A 22455-nucleotide genomic window follows, 5' to 3' on the forward strand; every position below is an offset into this window, starting at 1 on the left:
TTAAGAAAACTATATAGATGGAAAGATGCTTATATTTATAGATACCTATATACAACAAATATATGGAAGTAAACAGATCATAAATACACATAACTAAATACATTAAATACACATAACCACAGATCGATTTATCTATCTAAAACTAAAGACAGTATTTCCCCCAAAACTTTGTTTGATTTCTCTATTTCTGTTCATGTGGTAACCATCTTACTCATCACCCAGGCTCTATATTTACCAGGCTTCTTCATCCCCCTCAACTTCCTTTATTCTCCCAGCATCAAATCAATTCCCAAATTTCCTCATTTATGCCTATCAAACATTTCTCATATATTGCTGAGGCAACATACCCTAATGTACAGAATAGGAAACTTAAACTCAGGTAGTCATGAATCCCTCCCCGGCCACTTATTAAGAATATTACTCTGAGCAACTACTTGATTTCTCTCTAAACTTCAGTTTGCTCTTCTGTTAAATGGGTATAATAATAGCATTTGCCTCTCTGGGTTGTTGTGAAGATTAAATGATGTAATATGTAAAAGCACTTTGCAAACATAAAAGTGCTTCATAACTGATAAAGGTCGTTGAGGGCCAAACTTTGTTGTAGATAAACCAGACATAATTCTAGTAACTCTCACCTTCCAAGAGCCACCTTTTATCACAGGAACCAATGTCTGAATAGCCAGAGAGTCACTCTGGGGCAGGATCATTTGAGTCTCCACTCTGATTTACCTGAAGCTTAGACCCAATCAGCAAAGAGGAGAAAAGTCTGACCTCTAATTGTCTCTAACCACATTGCGACAAATGAAAATGTCTAACTGTAGCTGATCAAACCAATATGAGCTCAGGACGCTCTGCCATTGGTCAGACACAAATAGTTCATCTGAACATTTTGTGCAGATTCTTTAAATCCGAACATTTTGTGTTTTTTTAAGTTATTTCAATTCTGTTTTGCTTATACAGAAAAGCCCACCTTGTCTGATGAAGGCATGCCATGCTGAGTGGTCCTGTGCCAATATTTTCTATGTCATGCTATCAATTCCAAATTTCTTTAACAGAGACCTTGAGAGTGTGTGCTTATATTATTTTCCTGATCACAATGCTAGTGTTGCCCTATGTAAGTTCTCCATAAAATAATCTTTTAGTCAAGTGTATGTTTGGCATTTGAACGACACAGCCAGCACATCAAACTTGTGTTGTCTTCAGTAGAATTTGAATGTTTGGCAGTTTAGTTTGAGAAAGGACCACATTGTCTTATATGTTATCCTGCAGTTAACTACAGAATCTTCCTAAGGCGATTTACATGTAAGTTATTCAGCTTCTTGGATTGATGCTGGTGTACTGTGCTGGTTTCACTGGGATACAATAATGAAGTAAGCACAATGACTGTGTACCTTCAGTTTGATATTCAGTCTAATACCTCTTTCTCACATTCTCCTTTGGAGCCTCTGAAGTACTGGCAATTCACGTATCAACTTCCTTATCATCCCTGGAAAGTATACTGCCAAGGTAAGTGAATCTATCCACAGTATTCAAAATTTCTCCATTTTTTCCAACCAATGGCTCCACTTATGGATAGTATGCTGCTGCCTGGTGGAGTACCAGTGTTTACTTGGTGTGTGTTGTTTGGCCAAAATTTCCACAGGTAGTAGAGAATCAATCCATACTTTATTCATCCAAACTTCAGAGGCTGCACTGAGTGAACAATCATGTGCAAAAAAAAAATATCATGCACCAGCATTCCCTTCACTTTAATCTTGGCTTGTAGGCTTTCCAAGTTAAATAATTTACCATCAGTGGAGTAGCTGATCTTGATTCTGTGTTCATCCTCATTAAAAGACCTTGACAACATCACAAAAAAATATCATGTTAAAAAGATGTTATATGGATTTTTTCACTCATATTGAATGAGCCAATAAATATTATGACAAGAGGTGGGGTTATTTTTTGAACTTATTCAATATTTCATTTTATGAAATTACATATAAAAACAATTTTAATTGTTTTCAAATTTTGAGTTCCAAATTCTCTCCCTCTTTTCTTCCCTCCCCATTGAGAAGGCAAGCAATTTGACATAGGATATATATATTGAGTCATGAAAAACATATGAACATGTTAGTCTTTCTGTGAAAGAAAGCACAGACAAAAAAACAGAAAAATAAAGTAAATAAAAAGTGCTTTTCATCCATATTCAGTTTCTATCAATTCTTCCTCTGGAGATGGACAGCACCTTTCATCATAAGTCCTACAGAATTGACTTCAATCATAGCATTGCTGAGAATAACCAAGTTTTATTCATAGTAGATCATCATATTGACATTACTTTGTAGAGTGTTTTCCTGATTCTGTTCATTTCACTTTGCATCAGTTCATGGAGGTCTTTCCATTTTTCTTTTTCTAGAGAGCATTCTCCTCATCATTTCTTTATTTTGAAAATTTCTACTCATCATTTCTTTTTTTTTTGCTTTTGTTTTTTGGAAGCCAGTTAGGGTTAAGTGACTTTCCCAAAGTGACATGGCTAGTAAGTGTGTCAAGTGTCTGAGGCCATATTTGAACTAAGGTCCTCCTGACTCCAGTGCCTGTGCTCTATTCATGTCACCACCTAGATGCCCCTTGCTGATAATTTCTTAAAGCACAATAGTATTCCATCACAGTCATATACAATCAAATATTCAGTCATTGCCCAATTAATAAATATTCCCTCAAATTCCAATTCTTTGCCACCACTAAAAGAGATAATATAAATATTTTTTTCTTTTTTTTACAATATTTTTTGTACACATAGGACCTTTTCCTTTTAATTATCCTCTTGGGATAAAGACCGAATAGTGGTATTACTTGGTCAAAGAGTATGTATGTTTCAGTATAGTTCCAAATCGCTCTCTAGAATGTTTGAATGAGTATTCCACTTCACCAATAGTACATAAGTACATAAATTTCCCACATCCTTTCCAACATTTGTCAATGTCCTTTTCTATCATATTAGTCAATCTGACAGATGTAAGAGAGTAGCTCACAGTTGTTTTACTTTTAATTTCTGTCATTTTTTAGTGACAAAGTTTTTTTTCTACATCTGAAAAAAGATACTCGATTACTTTGTATGAAAACTGCCTGTTTATGTACTTTCAACATTTATCAATTGAGAAATGTCTCTTATTTTTATAAATTTGTCTCAGTTTTCTATATGCTTGAGAAATGAATTTTTTATCAGAGAAACTCACCATATTTTTTTCACTGTAATGATTACCAGCTATGTATTTTCATCCATTCTGTTCTCCCCCTTTTGTACCACTCTCTCTCCTTTTACCCTGTCCATTCTCAAAAGTGTTTTCCTTATGACTTTTACCATCGCCTTTCATGGTGCCCTCTCATCCATCAGCTCCCACAGAGACTCTTCTCTAATTCCCTTCCCTTCTGCTTTCCTGCATGGTAAAATAGATTTCCACATCCAACTAAGTGTGTATATTATTCCCTGTTTGAGCCAATTCCAATGACAGTAAGGTTCATGTGCTCCCATTCCTGCTTTCATTATTTTGATCTCCACTGTAAAAACTCTTTCAGTCTTCTTTTATATCATATAATTTATCCAACTCTACCTCTCCCTTTCTCATTTTCCCTGTGCATTCTTCTTGCTCATCCCCTATTATTATTTTTTTTTTCTTACTTGTATCCTCACACACTCAACTTAGACTTCTGAGTGCTGTCTTGTATACTCCTTCTAACTCCCCTACTAAAAAGAAAATTTTAAGAAATTATAAATATCATTTTCCCAGGTAGGAATATAATTAACATTATCAAGTCACTCATGATTTATTTTTCCTGTTTACCTTTTTATTCTTCTGAATCTTGCATTTTAAAGTCAGATTTTCTATAAAATTCTGGTCTTTTCTTCAGGAATGTATGAAAGTCCTCTATTTCATTGAATATTCATTTTTCCCCATGAAGGATTACACTGAGTTTTGTTGGATAGGTGACTCTTGGTAGTGTAAGGGTTATGGGATTTAAAGATTTCCCATGCCCCATGGACGTACTGACATAGCAGAGCAAGAGAAAGTAAAAAGCCGAGCTAACGGTCCTGCAGTTGGCAGTTGGTGGCGGTTGCCTTTTTTTTTTTTTTTTGAGTTAGGACTCCTGCTGAGGACTGCCAGGGGCTGGAGCTGCTGGGAGCACACTGGGTGGTTGCTGTGAGTGGGGAGAGGAGGACCTTTGCCTGAGGTAGCCTGTTCTGTTTTAAAGGCTTGAGAATGTGGGTGCTTTCTACTTTATCTACCTGTGCCAATGTCATAACTACTCTGATGGCTTTCACTTTCTGGTTTTGGGACTCAGTCTTTTGGTATCTTAATAAATTTTCTAGTTTATTTCCCCATATAGCAAACCTGACGTATTTTGTGATGGATAATTATATCAGCATATTTGTAATCTCTATAGGCATTGTGAATATGGCATTGCTGATACATTTGGCGACGAGGATGGGATCACAAAATGTCAGGCCTCTATTTGGAAGCAGTGGGGCTTTAGAGGGAGAAATGGCTATTCCAGGATGGGAGGATTTGCCTTATTCCTCTCTAGCCAGAGAATGGGCTAAAAGCACAGGGCCCTGTGAAAACTGGGAACCAAGGCTAAAAGAGGGAGAACCTGGAGATTTGGAAAGATGTTTGAAAGCAATACCCATAGAACCAGGCAAAGAACTGGCAGGAGTGTGTAGGAGAGGCTGGGTGCTGCTAACAAGTTATCGCCTTATGTGTAAAAGTAGGGATAAGCTGCTGAAGAAAAGAGCTAAGATGGCTAGGGAGTCAGCTGGTTTGCCTGAGGATTCTTCTGTGTCACAGTACTCAGAGGAGCAAACTGGAGGGACCCATGTGATCCAGGAGCAAGCTACTGTTCATGTAGCTAAAAGGAAGCAAAAAACTAGCAGAAGGAATGTGCATGCAGCTTTTGTACAGGCTGGGCAGAGTTGCCCTGACAGCTTCCAGGAGAATGTGTGTGAGGAGAATGGAACAAGGTTAGATGAGGAGTCTCCTAATGTAGAAGCTCTCCCCATATGAAGAAGAAGGCAGGAGAACCACCGAGGCAAAACAGAGTCCAGGGAGATAATTGAGGATTTCACTCAACAGGAGATCACTGATATATTGAGTAGATTTACCCAAAGAATGGGGGAGTCTTTAGTGTCTTGGATAGTAAGAATCACTGATGAAGGTGCCGGAGGAATAACACTGGACAATGAGGACTGTTTAAAATTCATAAGTATCAGTCAGAATCCTTTTGTACACCAGGCGTTTAGGGATCACCATATGCAAGGAGGAAATAACAAAACGAATCTTCTAGCTTTAGCTGCAGAAGGTTGCAAAAAGCAATATCCAACTGAATCTATGTGGCCTAGGGGAGACAGACCCTGGTACTCACTTAGAGACTGTATGAGAAAACTAAAGGAGGAGGTAATGAAAACTGCTATCCTGATTGGAGATGCAAATGCATATTATGATACCCCCCTAGGAGTTCCTCATAGATATATCATAGTGAAGACAGCTCCTCCTGCATATAAGCACCTAATTCTGACTCTTTTAATTGGAGAAATAGGGCACCCTCTTTCAGAGGTGCTGGATAAGATTTCACAATTAAGCACTTTAGGGGAATGGGAAAAGGACAAATTGCCTCGAGAGAGAAGAGTAAACAGCCAGAGGATTCAGAAACAAAATAGACCAACAAGAAGGGAACTGTTTACTGCTCTATTAAGAGCTGGAGTGGACTTTAGAAGAATAGATGGTATTCCAACTGAAGAGCTGCATAAGCTGTACCAAGAAAAGGTACTTAGCATTAGAATGAACAGGGAAGCAGGAACCACCCCCGCAGGTATTTCTGAATCTGAATCTTTGTATCCAAGTTTGCCCCACCTTCAGGGGGAATAGGAGATAGTCCAAGCCCCAGCCCAGATAAAAGAAATATGCAGAAGAGATTGCAGACCCCATATTGGTTTAACAATATATTGGAAGAATGGATCAACTACTGTGACTAGGGCACTGATTGATACTGGGGCTGAGGCCACACTTATCTATGGAAACCCTGATAAGTTTAAACATGGAACTCCTATTACCATCACAGGTCTAGGACACACTGAAATATCAGCCAGACAGGTTAAAATAACAATGAAAATTGGGCAGTTACCTAAGAAGGAATATACTGTGGTTGTTGTACCCATTCCTGAATACATCATTGGAATAGGTGTATTGAGAGGAGTGACACACCCCCTGAGCCAAAGTAACAGTTGGTACAGTCCACTGTAAAATGGAATGAGGGATATGATGTATTAACTGAGGAACAAAAGAGACATGCATGGTTTACTGATGGGACAGCAAAATATTTGGGGCAAAAAAGACATTGGAAAGCAGTGGCCTATAATCCATGCACTAGAAGGACTTTGGAAAGTACTGGGATAGGTGCAAGTAGCCAATATGCTGAACTTATCGCAGTATATCAAGCCATCAAAATAGAACAAGGAGGACAGTGTCATATATTTACTGATTCATGGGCGGTAGCTAATGGGTTAGCTACATGGATGCCCATGTGGAAAAATGAAAATTGGGAAATTCATGGTAAACAAGTCTGGGGCAAAGAATTATGGGAAGATATCTGGAACATGTCTTTGGTCACTGACTTGTCAGTTTTTCATGTAGATGCTCACGTGGCCCCCACCACACCAGAACGTGAGTACAATGCTCATGCTGATCGACTGGCAAAGATTGCTACTGAACGTATTGTTCCTACTTTGACAACAACTGATGATCCGGTATTAGCAAAATGGGTCCAACAAACGGCAGGCCATTTGGGGGTCAAGGCCACACACCAGTGGGCACAAGATCGAGGTATTAGTATCTCTCATTCACTGTTAAAACAGATATCAGATGAATGTCATATATGTCAATTGGAAAAGGAGCGAACTGTTCCTCGGGTAGTAACTGGAGAGATAGCAAGAGGAAAAGTCCCAGGCCAAATCTGGCAAATAGATTATATTGGTCCACTACCACTGGATAAAGGATGCAGATTTATATGTACTTGTGTTGATACCTATTCAGGTGTACTAGTAGCTTGTCCTTATAAGAATGCAACCCAGAAAAACACTTGTAAAACCCTAGATCTCATAAGTCTATATTATGGAACCCCAATGCAGATTCAAAGTGACAATGGGTCACATTTCAAAGGCAATGAAATGAAGAAGTATTGTATACTAAACAATATAGAATGGATATTTCATATTCCATATTATCCAGAAGCATCTGGGTTAATTGAAAGAATGAATGGATTACTGAAAGAACAGTTGAGGAAGTTAAGTTCCAATAATTCATATCAACATTGGAAGGATAATTTGTTCATGGCTTTGTGTAATTTGAATAATAGACCATTGGGAGGAACTACACCTCTAGCCAGAATGATGACCCCCAATCTGCAAATTAGAAAACAACAAACACACAAGTTCCCAAATATTGAGTATTGGACCTTGAGGCCAGATGTCCCAGCACCGTACCCAGGACCACCTGGTTCGGTGGGGTATGATTTACATTGTTTAGAGGACTTTTGATTGGACAGGAAAGAAGTAAGAAAAATTTCCACTGGGATATGCATAAGAATCCCTAAAAATCACTTTGGACAGATTTTACCCAAATCAGGATTAGCAGCTCAAGGAATACATGTATTGGCTGGAGTAATAGATTCTAATTATCAAGGAGAAATAGTTGTAACATTCCAGAATTTAGGTGAAGGGCCCATACAGATTCACAAGAATTATAGGATAGTTCAAGTGATTATCGTTCCTTGTAAAACAATGCCACTTGTAAAAACTGACCCTCCTTCCAAAATAACTGTCACAGGAACTGAAGGATTTGGTTCTACTGATAGAATAAAATCAGGAGCTAAAGTATGGGTAAAACGGAAGCCAGATGATGTTCCAAAGGCTGCAGAGATTATAGCATATGGGAAGGATAACACTATAACTATTGTTTATTCTGGAGAAGATGATTACAAAATTGTACCCTTAAATCATTTATTCTACCGTGAGTGAGGCTACAATAGTCTGGTTATTGTCTCTTTGCTTCTTCTTGATTTTTTGTTTGTTCACCTTGTTTGTTAGATTTGTTTCCACAGGCTTGGTACCCTCCATCTGTAGATGCCTGATAGCTTAAGCTGGATGTCACCCCCTGTCTGCAACTGTGATGTGTCACCCTTGGACCTGGCATCAAGCATCTTAAGAACTGACCTCTCAAATGGGACCCTTAGGACAGGGACACCTCTACATCCGATTTCAGCAGCAAGTAGCCATAGAAGAAGAGATCTTCACCCTTACCACAAGATTTTGGGGCCCCATTTGTTCGGGGTGGGGGGAATGATGGGGAGCTTGTGCTCAAGCCCCACCTTAAAATATGGTTTTTTGTGTTTATTGTGTGCTATTCTTGTTATATTGTTGTGAAATTTTGTTGACACCAGTTATTCCTACTGTATTTTTGCCAAGTAAGGGACATGAAAGATCTTGGGGCTGAATGTAAGGGTTATGGGATTTAAAGATCTCCCATGCCCCATGGACGTGCTGACATAGCAGAGCAAGAGAAAGTAAAAAGCCGAGCTAACGGTCTTGCAGTTGGCAGTTGGTGGCGGTTGCCTTTTTTTTTTTTTGAGTTAGGACTCCTGCTGAGGACTGCCAGGGGCCGGAGCTGCTGGGAGCGCGCTGGGTGGTTGCTGTGAGTGGGGAGAGTAGGACCTTTGCCTGAGGTAGCCTGTTCTGTTTTAAAGGCTTGAGAATGTGGGTGCTTTCTACTTTATCTACCTGTGCCAATGTCATAACTACTCTAATGGCTTTCACTTTCTGGTTTTGGGACTCAGTCTTTTGGTATCTTAATAAATTTTCTAGTTTATTTCCCCATATGGCTAACCTGACGTATTTTGTGATGGATAATTATATCAGCATATTTGTAATCTCTATAGGCATTGTGAATATGGCATTGCTGATACAGGTAGTAACCCTAGCTCTTTTGCTCTCTGAAACATCATATTTCAAAACCTCTAATCTTTTAATGTAGAAGCTGCTAAATCTTGTGTTATCTTTATTATGACTCCACAATATTTTAATTGATTAACTTTGTTTATTTGCCATATTTTCTATTTAATTGGGAGATCTGAAATGTGGCTATAATATTCCTGGGAGTTTTCATTCTGGGGCTCTTTCATGAGGTGATTGATGAAGTCTTTCGATTTCTATTTTATCTCCTAATTCCAGACTATCAGGGCACTTTTCCTTGATAACTTTTTTTTCTTTTTTTTGGAGGGTAATTGGGGTTAAGTGACTTGCCCAAGGTCACACGGCTAGTTTTTGTGTTAAGTGTCTGAGGCGGGGTTTGAACTCAGGTCCTCCTGACTCCAGGGCAGGTGCTCTACTCACTATGCCACCTAGCAGCCCCTCCTTGATAACTTTTCAAAGATGATGTCTGGACCCTTTTTTTGATCATGACTTTAAGGTAGTCACATACTTCTTGAATTATCTGTCCTAGATCTATTTTCCAAACCAATTGTTTTTCCAATGAGATATTTTCAATTGTCTAGTATTTTTCATTCTTTTAATTTTGTTGATTATTTCTTGATGTCTTTTGAAATCATTAACTTCCTCTTGACCAATAGTAACTTATAAGGAATTATTTTCCTCCTTGAGCTTTTCGACCTCCTTTTGCATTTGGACAATTCTACTTTGTGTTTTTTTTTTTGGAGGGGGGAAGGCAAGACAATTAGGGTTAAGTGACTTGCACAAGGTCACACAGCTAGTAAATGTGTCAAGTGTCTGAGGCCAGATTTGAACTCAAGTCTTCCTGACTCCAGGGCCAGGGATGTATTCCTGCACCACCTAGATGCCCCGATAGTTCTACTTTTTTAAAGTGTACTCTTCAGTGAATTTTCATCTTTTTTTTCCCCAATTGGGTCAGTTTTGCTTTGTAAAGCATTCTTCTCTTCATTGGATTTTTGCTCCTCTTATATAATTTTGTTATGGTGCTTTTTTCCTTTACCATTTTTTTCCTCTATCTCTCTTAATTGATTTTCAAAATCTTTTTTGAGCCCTTTCATTGCCTCAAATTCTTTATCTTTTAGACTTTGCAGGAATTTTGACTTTGCTGTCTTCTTCTGAGTGTGTTTTGATCTTCCTTGTCACCATAATAACTTTCTATGGTCAGAATTGTTTTCTGATATATTCATTTTCCCAGCCTACTTCTTGACTTTTGACTCTATGCTAAAGTGGGGCTTTGCTTCCTGAATCAAGGGTGCACTGTCCCAAGCTTCAGGCTTTTTGAGCAAGTGTTTTCAGAGGTAATTCTGAAAACCTGTAAGTTATTTTTTTTTTGCTCTCCCATGGTGGTATGATCGAGGGAGATGTGTGTTTGCTACACTTGTGTACTATACAATGTTTTCTAAGCCACCACACACACTCTTTTCAACCTTGGAACTGTGACCAGAATCCCTTCTACCCTGAAGCTGCAAGTTCTTTTATGCTACTGCTCCTTGCCTGGGACTGAGACTCAGGTCTGTAAGCTACATCCAAATATAGGCAATGCAACAATGCCCTATGGTGCCAGCAAAGGGACCCCTATAAATTTCCTTCTGACCAATTTTCCAACCTTACTGTTTTCGGGTAGAGAATTCTGAAAACTGCTACCACTGATTCAGTCACCCTGAGATCTTCTATTTGTTTGCTTGTCTGTGCTACCTCAGTCTTGCTGGACTGTGCTCCTCTCTCACCCTGGTGCATGAGACATTTACTGCTGACATAAGCTGTTTGGGGCTGGAAAAAATTGTTTTACTCTTTTTTTGTGAATTCTGCCACTCTAGAATTTGTTTAGATTCATTATTCAAAGGTATTTAGAGGTATTTGGGGAGAATTTAGGTGAGTTGCTGCCTTTATACCACCACTTTGGCTCCACCTCTGACATATGCTTATTCTAAAGAGAGCCTGGAAGATGTGACTCTAATAATATCAATCTGTGATAAAGAAGCTCATTTCCACATTTAGATTACATCTTCCTTGGGCATTCTAGACAAAGGGATCTACCTCCACCCAAGCCACTTATGAGTTGAACAACTGGACAGAATTGCCTAGATTAGATTATTTTTACCATTTAATCAGAACTAAGCTTTCCAGATTGGGTAAGGCCTTGCCAAAGATTTGAGGAAAATGTTAATGCAATCTTATCATCAGCCCTGTATTTCAGAAGCTGTCTAAAAAATCAAGAGGGTCTAGTTTCTAAATGAGGAAATAATAAGGAAAAAAATTTGAACCACCCCCCAATATTAGTAATCAGTAATTAATATTTTTTTAATAGAATTATGAGCTCTGGAGGTTTCAGAAGTTATTTTTAAATTCAGAATATGGATTTTTCAGTTTTATATGTTCTGTAAGTAAAATTGGGGGTGTTTAGTTTGCTAGTATTTATATTTTAACAGTAAAATAAATTATAATATTAAATGGCATATAATAAATAATTACAAAAGTTTCCTTCTCCCTTTTCTTTTAAACTGCCATAATATTTTTAAACTAATGCATCACACAGTGCCTGATTTATACTTAGCAACTAATAAATGATTAATGATTGATTGGTTGCTTTCTTTTTTTTTCATTTTTCAAATGCTTTATTGACTTCTGATTTACATCATCCATTTCCGCCAGCTTGAGTTGCAAATTTTCTCCCCATTTTTTCCCCTACCAACCACCCTAAAATAGCAGTCCCACAGGATATCCCCTCCTCCAATCTGCTCTCTCCCCTACTTTCTCCCATATCCCTCTCGACTTTTTCAGTAGGGCATGGTGGATCTCTATGCCCCAGTGCCTATATAGCTTATTTACCAATTACATGTAAAATAGTATTAATAATAGTATGTATATATATATATAGATATAGATATAGATATTAAACATTTGATTTTAAAACTTTGAATTCCAGATTCATTCCCTTCTTTCCTTTTCACCCACCCTTACTCTCAAGATAAACACTTCAGTATAGGTTGTACAGGTGTAGCTAATGCAAAACAATAACATAGTAGATATATTGTAAAAGAATGACTATATTTTCCTCCCTCCTATCCCACCTCCTACTTATTCTATAATCTACTTTGACCCTGTCCCTTTTCAAAAGTGAGTGCTTCCAACTTCCCTCCCCCACAGTCTACCCTCCCTTCCATCATCCCCCCTCTCATCCCCTTCCCCCACTACACCTCTGGAGGGTGAGATACCCTATTTAGTGTGTATTTCATTCCCTCCCCAAAACAAATTTAATTAGAATAAGGTGAATCCATTCCCTTTTGCCTTCCTATCCTTGCCCTCCATTGAAACGATCTTCCATTGCCTCTTCTATATGAGATAGTTTACCCCAGTCTGTCTCTCCCCATATCCTCTCATTATATTCCTCTTCACCTCTTAATTTCACCTTTTAAGTATCATCCCTTCCCATTAAACTGGTCTTGTTCCCTCTATCTATATATACATTTAAACATATATATACACATTCACATATGTATTCATATGCCCATATAACCTCATATATAGACATATATATATACATACATACATATATATATATATATATTTCTATTTTCTTCAACTATTGTTTTCTTTTTTTTAATATTTTTTTTCATTTCGGAGGGCAATTGGGGTTAAGTAACTTGCCCAAAGTTACATGGCTAGTTTTGTGTATTAAGTGTCTGAGACTAGACCCAAATTCAGGTCCTGCTGACTCTGGGGCCTGCACTTTACTCACTGTGCCACCTAGCTGCCCTTCCTTCAAATATTTTCATATTGAGAAAAGTTTCATAAGTTACAATAATTGTTTTTCCATGTAGGAATATTAATAGTTCAACTTTGATAAGTTCCTTATGATTTATTTTCCCTGTTTACTTTCTCGTGCTTCTCTTGCTTCTTGTATCTGAATGACAAATTTTCTATTCAAGTCTGGTTTTTTCATAAAGAATGCTTGAAAGTCCTCTATTCCACTGAATGACCATATTTTCCTCTGAAACATGATGCTCAGTTTTTCTGGGTAGGTGATTCTTGGTTTTAATTCCAGCTCCTTTGACCTCCAGAATATCACATTCCAAGAGCTTTGATCCCTCAGTGTAGAAGCTGGCAGATCCTGGGTTATCTGGATTTTATTTCCACAATATTCAAATTGTTTCTTTCTGGCTGCTTGTAATATTCTCTCCTTAATCTGGAAATTTCAAAATCTGGCTATAATATTCCTAGGAGTTTTCTTTTTGGGATCTTTTTCAGGAGGTGATCAGTGGATCCTTTCAACCTCTATTTTGCCCTCTGGTTCTAAAACGTCAGGGCAGTTTTCTTTGAGAACTTCCTGGAGGATTATTTCTAGGTTTTTACTTTGATCATGGCTTTCAGGTAGTCCAATAATTTTAAATTATCTCTCCTGGATCTATTTTCCAGGTCAGTGGTTTTTCCCATGAAATATTTCACATTGCCTTCTATTCTTTCATTTGTTTGGATCTGTTTAACAGAATCTTGATTTCTCATAAGTTCATTAGCTTCCATTTTTCTCCAATCTAATTCTGAAGCAATTATTCTCCTCACTGAGCTTTTAATATTCTTTTTCCATCTGACAAATTCTGTTTTTTAAGGCATTCTTCTCCTTATTGCCTTTTTGAGCCTCTTTTTCCATTTGAGTTAGTCTATTTTTAAGGTGTTATTTTCCTCAGTCAGGCTGTTGACTCTCATTTCATAATTTTCTTGCATCATTCTCATTTCTCTTCCCAATTTTTCCTCCACTTCTCTTATCTGCTTCTTAAGGTCCTCTATGGCATCTATCCAGCAAGTATTTTCCTTTGAAGCTTTTGGTGAAGGAGTTATGACTTCACTGTCTTCCTCCTGCTCCATGCTTTGCTCCTTTTAGTCCTCAAAATAGGAGTCTAATGTTGGAATTTTCTGTTTCCTTTATTCCCTTTCCCTTGTCATGTCACCCCTCAGTCACTTGACCCCTGTGCTTTTTGCTGCAATAGGATTCTGCCACCAGACAGGGGAGCTTTCATCCCAAACACTGGGGTTTTTTCAGCTGCTGGAGGTATTAGTTGGGTGCTCTCTATGAAGCATCCACACACTCTGGCAAGCTGGTCCCACACCCCAGGACCTCCACCCTAGACTGCAGTCCATATCCAAGCAGGTTAAAGAAAGAGCAAACACCCCTCAGACTGGTCTCTTAGTCTCTCTACACTCTGCTGATCTGGAGTTCCTCCAGCAGGTGGCTCTTTCTTTTATTTCTTGAATGCTAAAATAAGTATAAACAAATAATCCTTAATATCAGAGTCTATGCTGTCTATATAGTGTTAAACCACTGCTTTCATCTTTCCTGTCCTGTCATTTCTTATTGCTAACACTCTATTTCAGGTTCTTATTACCTCACACGATTGCTAGAGTAGTAGTCTCAATTCATCTTGCTGTTCCTTTTCTATCTCCTCTCTGGTTCATCCTAAAAACCACTGTCAGGTTAATTTGCTCATAGCCTTCCCCTTTATCAAGACATTCCTCTGATTAAAATCCTTGGGTCTCTCCATTGCCTATCAAATAAGTTCCAATTGCTCAGTTTGTATTTCAGATCCTCCCCAATCTAGACCAAACAAACCTGTCTGGCTTCACCTTTGACTACTGCTCAATCTGGGAAAGAAAGAACTGCATTTTTACTCTTTAGTTGTACCAGCACAAATTACATCATAGTGATATATGAGATGCTTTTGAATATATTCAGCAGGGGTCTTGTAAACTCAAACACATCATGACATTAGTGACAGCACTTCTTATCTAATTGGACCCAATTATCACAGAGAGATATTTCAATTCAATTAAAATAAGCAAATATTTATTATGTCTGTAATGTACATGACACTGTGTTAAGCCTCAGGACACAAAGATGAAAAAAATAAGACATCATAATCTCTGGCATAGGAAAAAGTTGCATAACTTAGGTATTTGGGGGAATGAAAGCCAGGTTAAGAAAACATGGATTTAAATGCTACCTTTACTACATAACAGCTATGGGACTTTATATCATCATCTAATCTCTTTGTGTCTCAGTTTTATCATCTTTTAAATAGGCTGGATTTGAAGGAATCAAGGGTCCCCTTTAGTTTTAAATCTATACATTTATCATCTTACTTGGGTCTTTAGGGTATGTAGGACAGAACATGTGAACAGGAAAAAACTTGGAGTATTAGAATGGGGTAAGAGTAATAAAGAGAAAAAATATCTCCAGGAAAATTTAAGCAGGTACATCACTTTCAGCATGAGCTATAAAAAATGGGGTATCATGAACATATGCAATATTAGGCAAGACTTGGAAGCAAGGGAAGCATTTGAATAGACAAATGAACTGAGAATTCATTCAGTGCACATCAAGAAGCTCATGTTTATGCACATTGCAAGGAGATAACAGTAGATGTAAAGATTTCTAAAGTAAAATGAATCAGAATGACAAATGCTAGAGGTGATTTGGAAAAAAAAAAATTGGTACAATACTGCATTGTTGATGGAATTGTGAACTGTACCAACCATTTTGGAGAACAATTTTGGAATGTTCTCAAAGGGCAACAAAACCATGCATACCCTTTGACCTAAAAATACCACTACTAATTCTTTATCCCAAAGATATCACATCAAAAGGAAAATACCTTAATATTACAAATATGTTATGGCAGCTTTTTTTGTAATAGCAATAACTCTAAAGTATAGGGGATTCCTATCAAATTGGGATCAGCTGAACAACTTGTGTTATATGTTAGTTATGGAAAACTATTGTGGTATAAGAAATGAGAAAGAGGATAACAAAAAAAACTTGAAAGATTAATATAAACTGTTAAAAAGTGAAGAAAAATAAAGAGCAACTCTATACATTACAATATTTTAATATTTAATAATTTAATATTGAATCTATTGTTAAAGATTCAGCATCCTTGATCAATAAAATAATAAATAGCAATTCCAGAGGATAAATGATGAAAAATGTTATCCACATCCAAAGAGAGAATTGTTGGACTCTGAATGGAGACTGAAGTACATTTTTTTGGGTTTATTTTCTTTCTTTTTTTTTAACAACATATTTGATATGGAAGAAAGTTTTTTATGATTTCAACTATATAATGGGTCTCTCAGTTTATCTTCTTAATGTGTAAGGGAAGGACAGATGGGAAAGAGAGAATTTGGAATTAAAATTATTTTTAATATATATTTTTAAAATAAACCTGTAAAGGTGTTTTCTAGTTAGAGTATTATGGACCTTAAATCTAAGACTGAGTGGGAATACAATTATAATGATGTTGATTTTTCTAAGATTTTCTAAGTGAGGCAGTGGCAATGGTCTGCATTTGGCATTAAGACGATTATTTTGTAAAGGATGTGAAGGATGAATTGATGAGGGGAGTAACAGGAAGCAAGTAGATGAATTAGGAGGCTATTTCAAGGTAGTAAATGCAAATAATGAAGCTCTAATCATGGAGGATGATTAGATGTGTTGATAGATATTCAGGTATGCATGAAAACCAGCTAAAAGTAGTAGAGAATAAAAAAAACAACACCTGTTGTTAAGGTATAAAAATCTGATACAACCTCACCCTGGTTGCTGTTTTCCCACTAGTGTGTTTAAAGAAACTCTGAAATTGCTTTTACATATAATTGAAAAAAAATTAAAATGTTAAACTAAAATTAATATAAAGAAAACTCTGAATTGATTACTAATGCCTATGTATCCTAAAGTAAAGTCTATGGCTCACTCGGTCTGTAAAATGGAGAATATTTATTGACTCTGAAAAATTGGTATCAAAATTGATGGGGGAGGCAGATTTTAGCTCAAAAAAAGTAATTTTATGGGGATTTTTCATCTGTACTATTAAATATATATATACATTCTGCTCAGTTATAAAAGGCAACATGCAAAGGGAGAGGAATTGGGAATGAATTAGACTATTCATGAACCATTTGAGCATCTTACCCAATGTTCAAGAAGCCACTCTTGAACATATTTATTTTTAGTTTTCAACATTCATTTCCATAAGATTTTGAGTTTGAAAATTCCCCACCTTCCCAAAATGGTATGCAATCTCATATAGCTCACACATGAACAATCACATTAAATATATTTCTACTTTAGTCATGTTAAAAAAGAAGAATTGGAAACAAAGGGAAACCTAAGAGAAAGAAAAACACACGAAAGAAATGATAAATTAGTATGCTTCCATCAGGATTCAGATTCCATAATTCTTTCCATGGATGTGGATAGCATTTCTGTCTTAAGTATTTTGGGATTGTCTTAGATCATTGCATCGTTGAGAAGAGCTAAGTCTATCAGAGTTGGTGATCCCACAATGTTACTTTTACCATATATGATGTATTTCTGGCTCTGCTCACTTCATTTAGCATCAGTTCATGCAAGACATTCCAGGTTTTCATGAAGCCCCTCTGTAGCAGCAAGCACCCCAGTGTCCCCAGAGTTGCTGCCACCAAAGGTTCTTAGATCTGCTTTGATAAAGGAAAGCAACTCAAAATGGGTTAACAAGCTTACTTTAATCAATCTGATATGTATCGTTTACCTAGTTCATGGGAAAAAGGTCACCCCGAACTTCAAAATATACAGACAGAATTATCAAGACAGAAACAGATGAAGTAGACAGATTTCCAAACTGTCCAACCATTACATCCATACCAAATCAAGATCTGGGTTTTTTTTTTTTCAAAGGGGGGGGGGCGCCTCTGGACAATGGCTTCCCAGAGTTTCTTCTGATCAAATCACAGAACACTTCTCAAAGTGAGACCCCAAAACAAAGCTACACATCAGGGCTTATATAGCCTTCTCCTGGCTCAGAGAATATAACAACCTTATTGACCCACTGGCCAATCAAGAAGTATCTACTGAAAAACAAGCCTCCCACCCCAGGCTCCAGGTTCACTTTAGCCTAGGGGCAGGGAAGATCTTTAAAATTTGCATTCCCATTACACCCACTTTCATAGAAGCTTCCAGTTTCCAAAAATCTCATATCTGAAATTTCTTTATCAGATAAAAAGAAAGTTTCCATGTATGTGTAGTTGAACATATCCCAAGACTGGGTACCCTAAAATTTTATGTCAGAAAAAAAAAGAAAAATCTACATTTTCTGTCTGGTTTAAATTCCTCTGTATTAAAAAAAAGTTCTGAAGCAATTCTGGGTCAAAAGGTCACAAGTCAAAAATAACCACTTCTTCCATCTTAAAATGTTGTCAAGTCAAAAAGAGTTAATTAAGTATCTGCCAGGTGCCACAAACTAGGCTAAGCACTGCAAAAAATAGAGAGCTGAAAACAATCACTGCTTTCAACTAGCTCTCAGAATAATGATGTAAAACACAAACATCTATGCACATATATGATGTATGCAATATAAATCGAATGTGAAATTAGTGGGAAGGATATTGCCACAAGGGAATCAGGAAATACTTCACAGAGAAGGAGATATTTGAGTTAGAGTTTAGGAAACCAGGGAAGCAATGAGATGGACATAAGGGAGAGAGTTTAGGTATAGAGTACAGGCAGTGAAAATAAACCAAATCTAGTTTTGTTTAAATCTAGAGTTGTTATTCTAGGCACAAGTGTCATTATATTTTAGAATAATTAGGAGGGGAACTGTGAGCATACAGGGTATAAAAACACTGGAGATGTAGAAAATGATCATATTGGAGGGGTTTCAAATGCCAAAGTGAGATTTCTGTATTACCCCATGGAAAATCAAAGGAGGATGAGGCAAAATTGCTCCCATGGTAATTTTTCTCCCCATATTTTTCACCATCAATATTTTTATATTTATTTTAAATTTTATAGCATTTTCCAGTTAGATATCTCTTCATTACCTCAATTGATTCTTATGCCAACATTGTGAAGTAAATTGTGTATTTCTACCCCTACCATATACCATAGAAACTGTGTGGAATGACTTGCAGTAAAGTTTCCCCATTGTGAATATCCTATATACATTCTTACTACTTCATTGTATTTTATAACTAAGTTCAGTATTGATTCCAAACACACCCACCCACCCACACAGACATACACACACACACACAGACACACACAGACACACACACACACACACACACACATATATATATATATATATATATGTAAGTCATTGTTTATTTCAAGGTAATGTAAGAGCTATTGGATATTAATACAATTGATTGGATTAACTATTGAGACCAAATTATAGGTGTTTCTAGTTTGGAGAAAGGAATGATAGTGTGAGAGGTAACAAAGGGTTAAGTTTCTACAGAACTGCAAGAATTGCTGAACAAGACTACTGATAAAAAGAAACAGAAAGTAGCCTTGGGGGAATTGAGGCAGTAGCCTGGGGAGGAAGTTGAGTTTCCAGAGAACTCCTAGATAATGCTAAAATGAAACAATGTATAACAGAAGGAGCTGGCAGCAGCAGGTGGATTTGACCAATCAGGAAACAAACTGTGGCCTTGGACTACCCAGGCCCAGATAAGGATGCATCTAGGTTACACTGAAGCATTCAGTATTCTGAGGTTGTACTGTGCTTGTGTAATGGACATAATGTATTATGTATATTATCTAACAAAATTAGAGCTTTATTAGTAATAATTAGGTTAATGTTTGGGAGGGGTGTGTAACCCTTGCTTATTTAATCCAGCTTTAGCTTATGCATGGTGGCCTCCTCTCTCTTGGTTTTCTCCCAGAGACTGGACCACCCACTTCTCCTGAGATTCAAATAAAACTTCCTACCTTCACTTTAAGAGTAGTCAATGTGGCTTAGGGTCTTCGTATCTCAGTATCCCATACAAAACTGAGGCTCAAACAAATAAGAGTTTATGTCCAAAGTTCAAAGTTAGTTACTGATGGAGTTTTACCTCAAATTAATGCTTTTTATTCCAAGTCAGTGACATTGGTGGTGTCATTTATATAATACTTTGAATTGCAAATCACTTTGTATATATTCAGTCATAGATTGGGACTACCATATGACGTATTTGATAATATTATCCCCCTTTATGAATGAGGAAGCTAAGAGAAGTTAAGTAACTTTTATAGGATCACACATCTAACAAGTATCAGATGCAATATTGAATTCACATCTCACTGAAATCATTGTTTTCTTTGTTTCTCTCTAATTTTTCCTTCATTCTGTCATTGTCCTATTCTTCTTTGCAAATCACATTTCCTTCAGGGACATATATATTCATTACATTTTTTTTTAAAGACAAAGCTGTAGGATGGAGCCAAGATGGTACAGTAAAAGCAGGGATTTGCTTGGGATCTCCCCAACAACTTACAATTTCCATTTTTTTATTTATTAATTTTTTATTTCTTGTGTTTTTCTCTTTTGTTCTAAGTCTTCTTTCATAACATGACTAATGTGGAAATAGGTTTAATATACTTTTGCACATATAACCTATCTTGTTTACTCTCTTGGGGAGCAGGGAGGAAGATGAATGAGGGGAAAAAATTTGAACTCATATTCTTAAAAAAAATTAATGTTGAAAAATATATTTACATGTAATTGGAAAAAAATACTACTAAGTGGGAATATGAATTGGAAAAAGACAAGGCTAGTAAGTCAACCTGAGACTTTTCTTCTGCCTCATTCTATTTCAATTGGAATTCCAAACAGTAGATCTACTATAAGAACAAAATATTCATTAATTCAAATCATTGCTAGACCCAACATTTAGCAAGAAAAATGCTTACTATTAGGTTTCTTTCTGTTACTCTATCCTTGATGTCTCTGGGAAATCTAGTATAAAATATTCATTATGAAATTGAAGATGATAAGCTGGAATTTGAGATCAGTTAGTTCTGAATAAATATGAGAGAATTAGTATAAATAGTATAAAAAGATATTGTCTTCAAAAAAAGTCCAATGAAATATTTTAATTATTTTTTTCGCTTGACCTGTGATCTCTTCAATGCTGAGAAATTCTAAGGTGCATTGCTTCCAACTGTAAGCATTGTGGCACCATGCTTTTCCTATGATTTTGTCATTTTGCATAGTAGACTTTCAAGGTATATATGAATACATTATCAAATAAAAAGAGTATCTGTAGGTGTTGAGCCAGTTGAAGTATGTCATACCTTTCTAATCCTATGATAGCATAGCCAAACCCTTAGTGACATATGACTCATGGGCTGGCTGAAGACACAGATGTAAGAGTGCTCTGGCACCCTCTAGGCTAGAACTCTCCTTGGGATTTTATTGTGATTCAAAAGTATAGAGATAACATTATTCATTATATCTATTCATTTAGGGAAGATTAAGAAAGCAGGGGAGATGTATTATATCAAGATATTCTGGGGCCAGCAAAGATTTAGCAAGTCAGTTAGTCATAAAAAAGCACCAAAGTCCTTGGATTGATAGAGCTAAAATATATTTGGGGCGGCGGGGGGGGGGGTATATTGAATGTTTCTGAACATGATGCTCTAATTCAATTCCCCTAAGAAAACAATAGTGTCCCTTGGAAGCCTCATTATTTGTAGTCAATGTGTTCATAGGATTCAGAAATGTAAGACATTTCAAATGCCATCTATTCCAACTTTCTCATTTTTTTGATGAGAAAGTTGTCTAGAAATAAGAAATAGCTTTCAAGCTCTCAGAATATTTGAACCTAATTCTTCTACAATTAGATCCAGTATTCTTCCCAATATACCACAATGATTTCCATGAATAATCTGAGGTCAAGTAGGAGTTAATTAATCGTCCAAGGGTAAGATAGCTAGTAAGCAGTAGGGTTGAAATTCAAAAGTGGAGTCTCCACACTATGCCACCTCTGAATAATTTTAACAGATATATCCACTTCTTTCCCTCCCACATAAGAAATAGCTATAGTTTGCCAGGTATTATTTTAATTCTAATTAAATTATCTTGATATACTGTAATGTAATGCCAAGCAAAGGTAACTTCCCAAGGTTCAAAATACCAGCTTAGGTGCTCTCCATTTTATTCAGTGACAAATTAAGAACAGAGAAGATCAAAATATGACATCAGTCAAAAGCATTTACTAAGTGTGATTAAATAATCTCCAAGTACTACCCCACCCCAGCACCTTACATTCATTCAATCAATTACAAAGTCCCTGTTCTAAATACTACTCCACCCCTAGGCTGTACCTTCATTTAGTCCATCACAAAGCCCTTCTTCTCAAATGGAGATTAGTTTCCAATCCTAAGTAAGTATATTCATTTGTTCAATCATAGAACACAAAGGTCAAAAGTTCCCCACCCCTGGATCACAATTGAATCTACCCCAGAGTTACAACAAGTTTAAGCACAGCACTTAATACCCAAATGGAGGTCTTTTCTTCATCTTGACACTAGGCAAGTTCTCAGCAATCTTAGTTCCTGGGGAGACAAGGCTTAGCAAGGCCACAAGATACATTGCCAGTCTCTTCATTAATTCATCCTCTGC

This window comes from Petaurus breviceps, unplaced genomic scaffold (genome assembly GCF_028583685.1).
Source record: "Petaurus breviceps papuanus isolate PSGF00001 unplaced genomic scaffold, PetGlider_PUasm1.0 90822, whole genome shotgun sequence".
NCBI classification, from domain to species: Eukaryota; Metazoa; Chordata; class Mammalia; order Diprotodontia; family Petauridae; genus Petaurus; species Petaurus breviceps.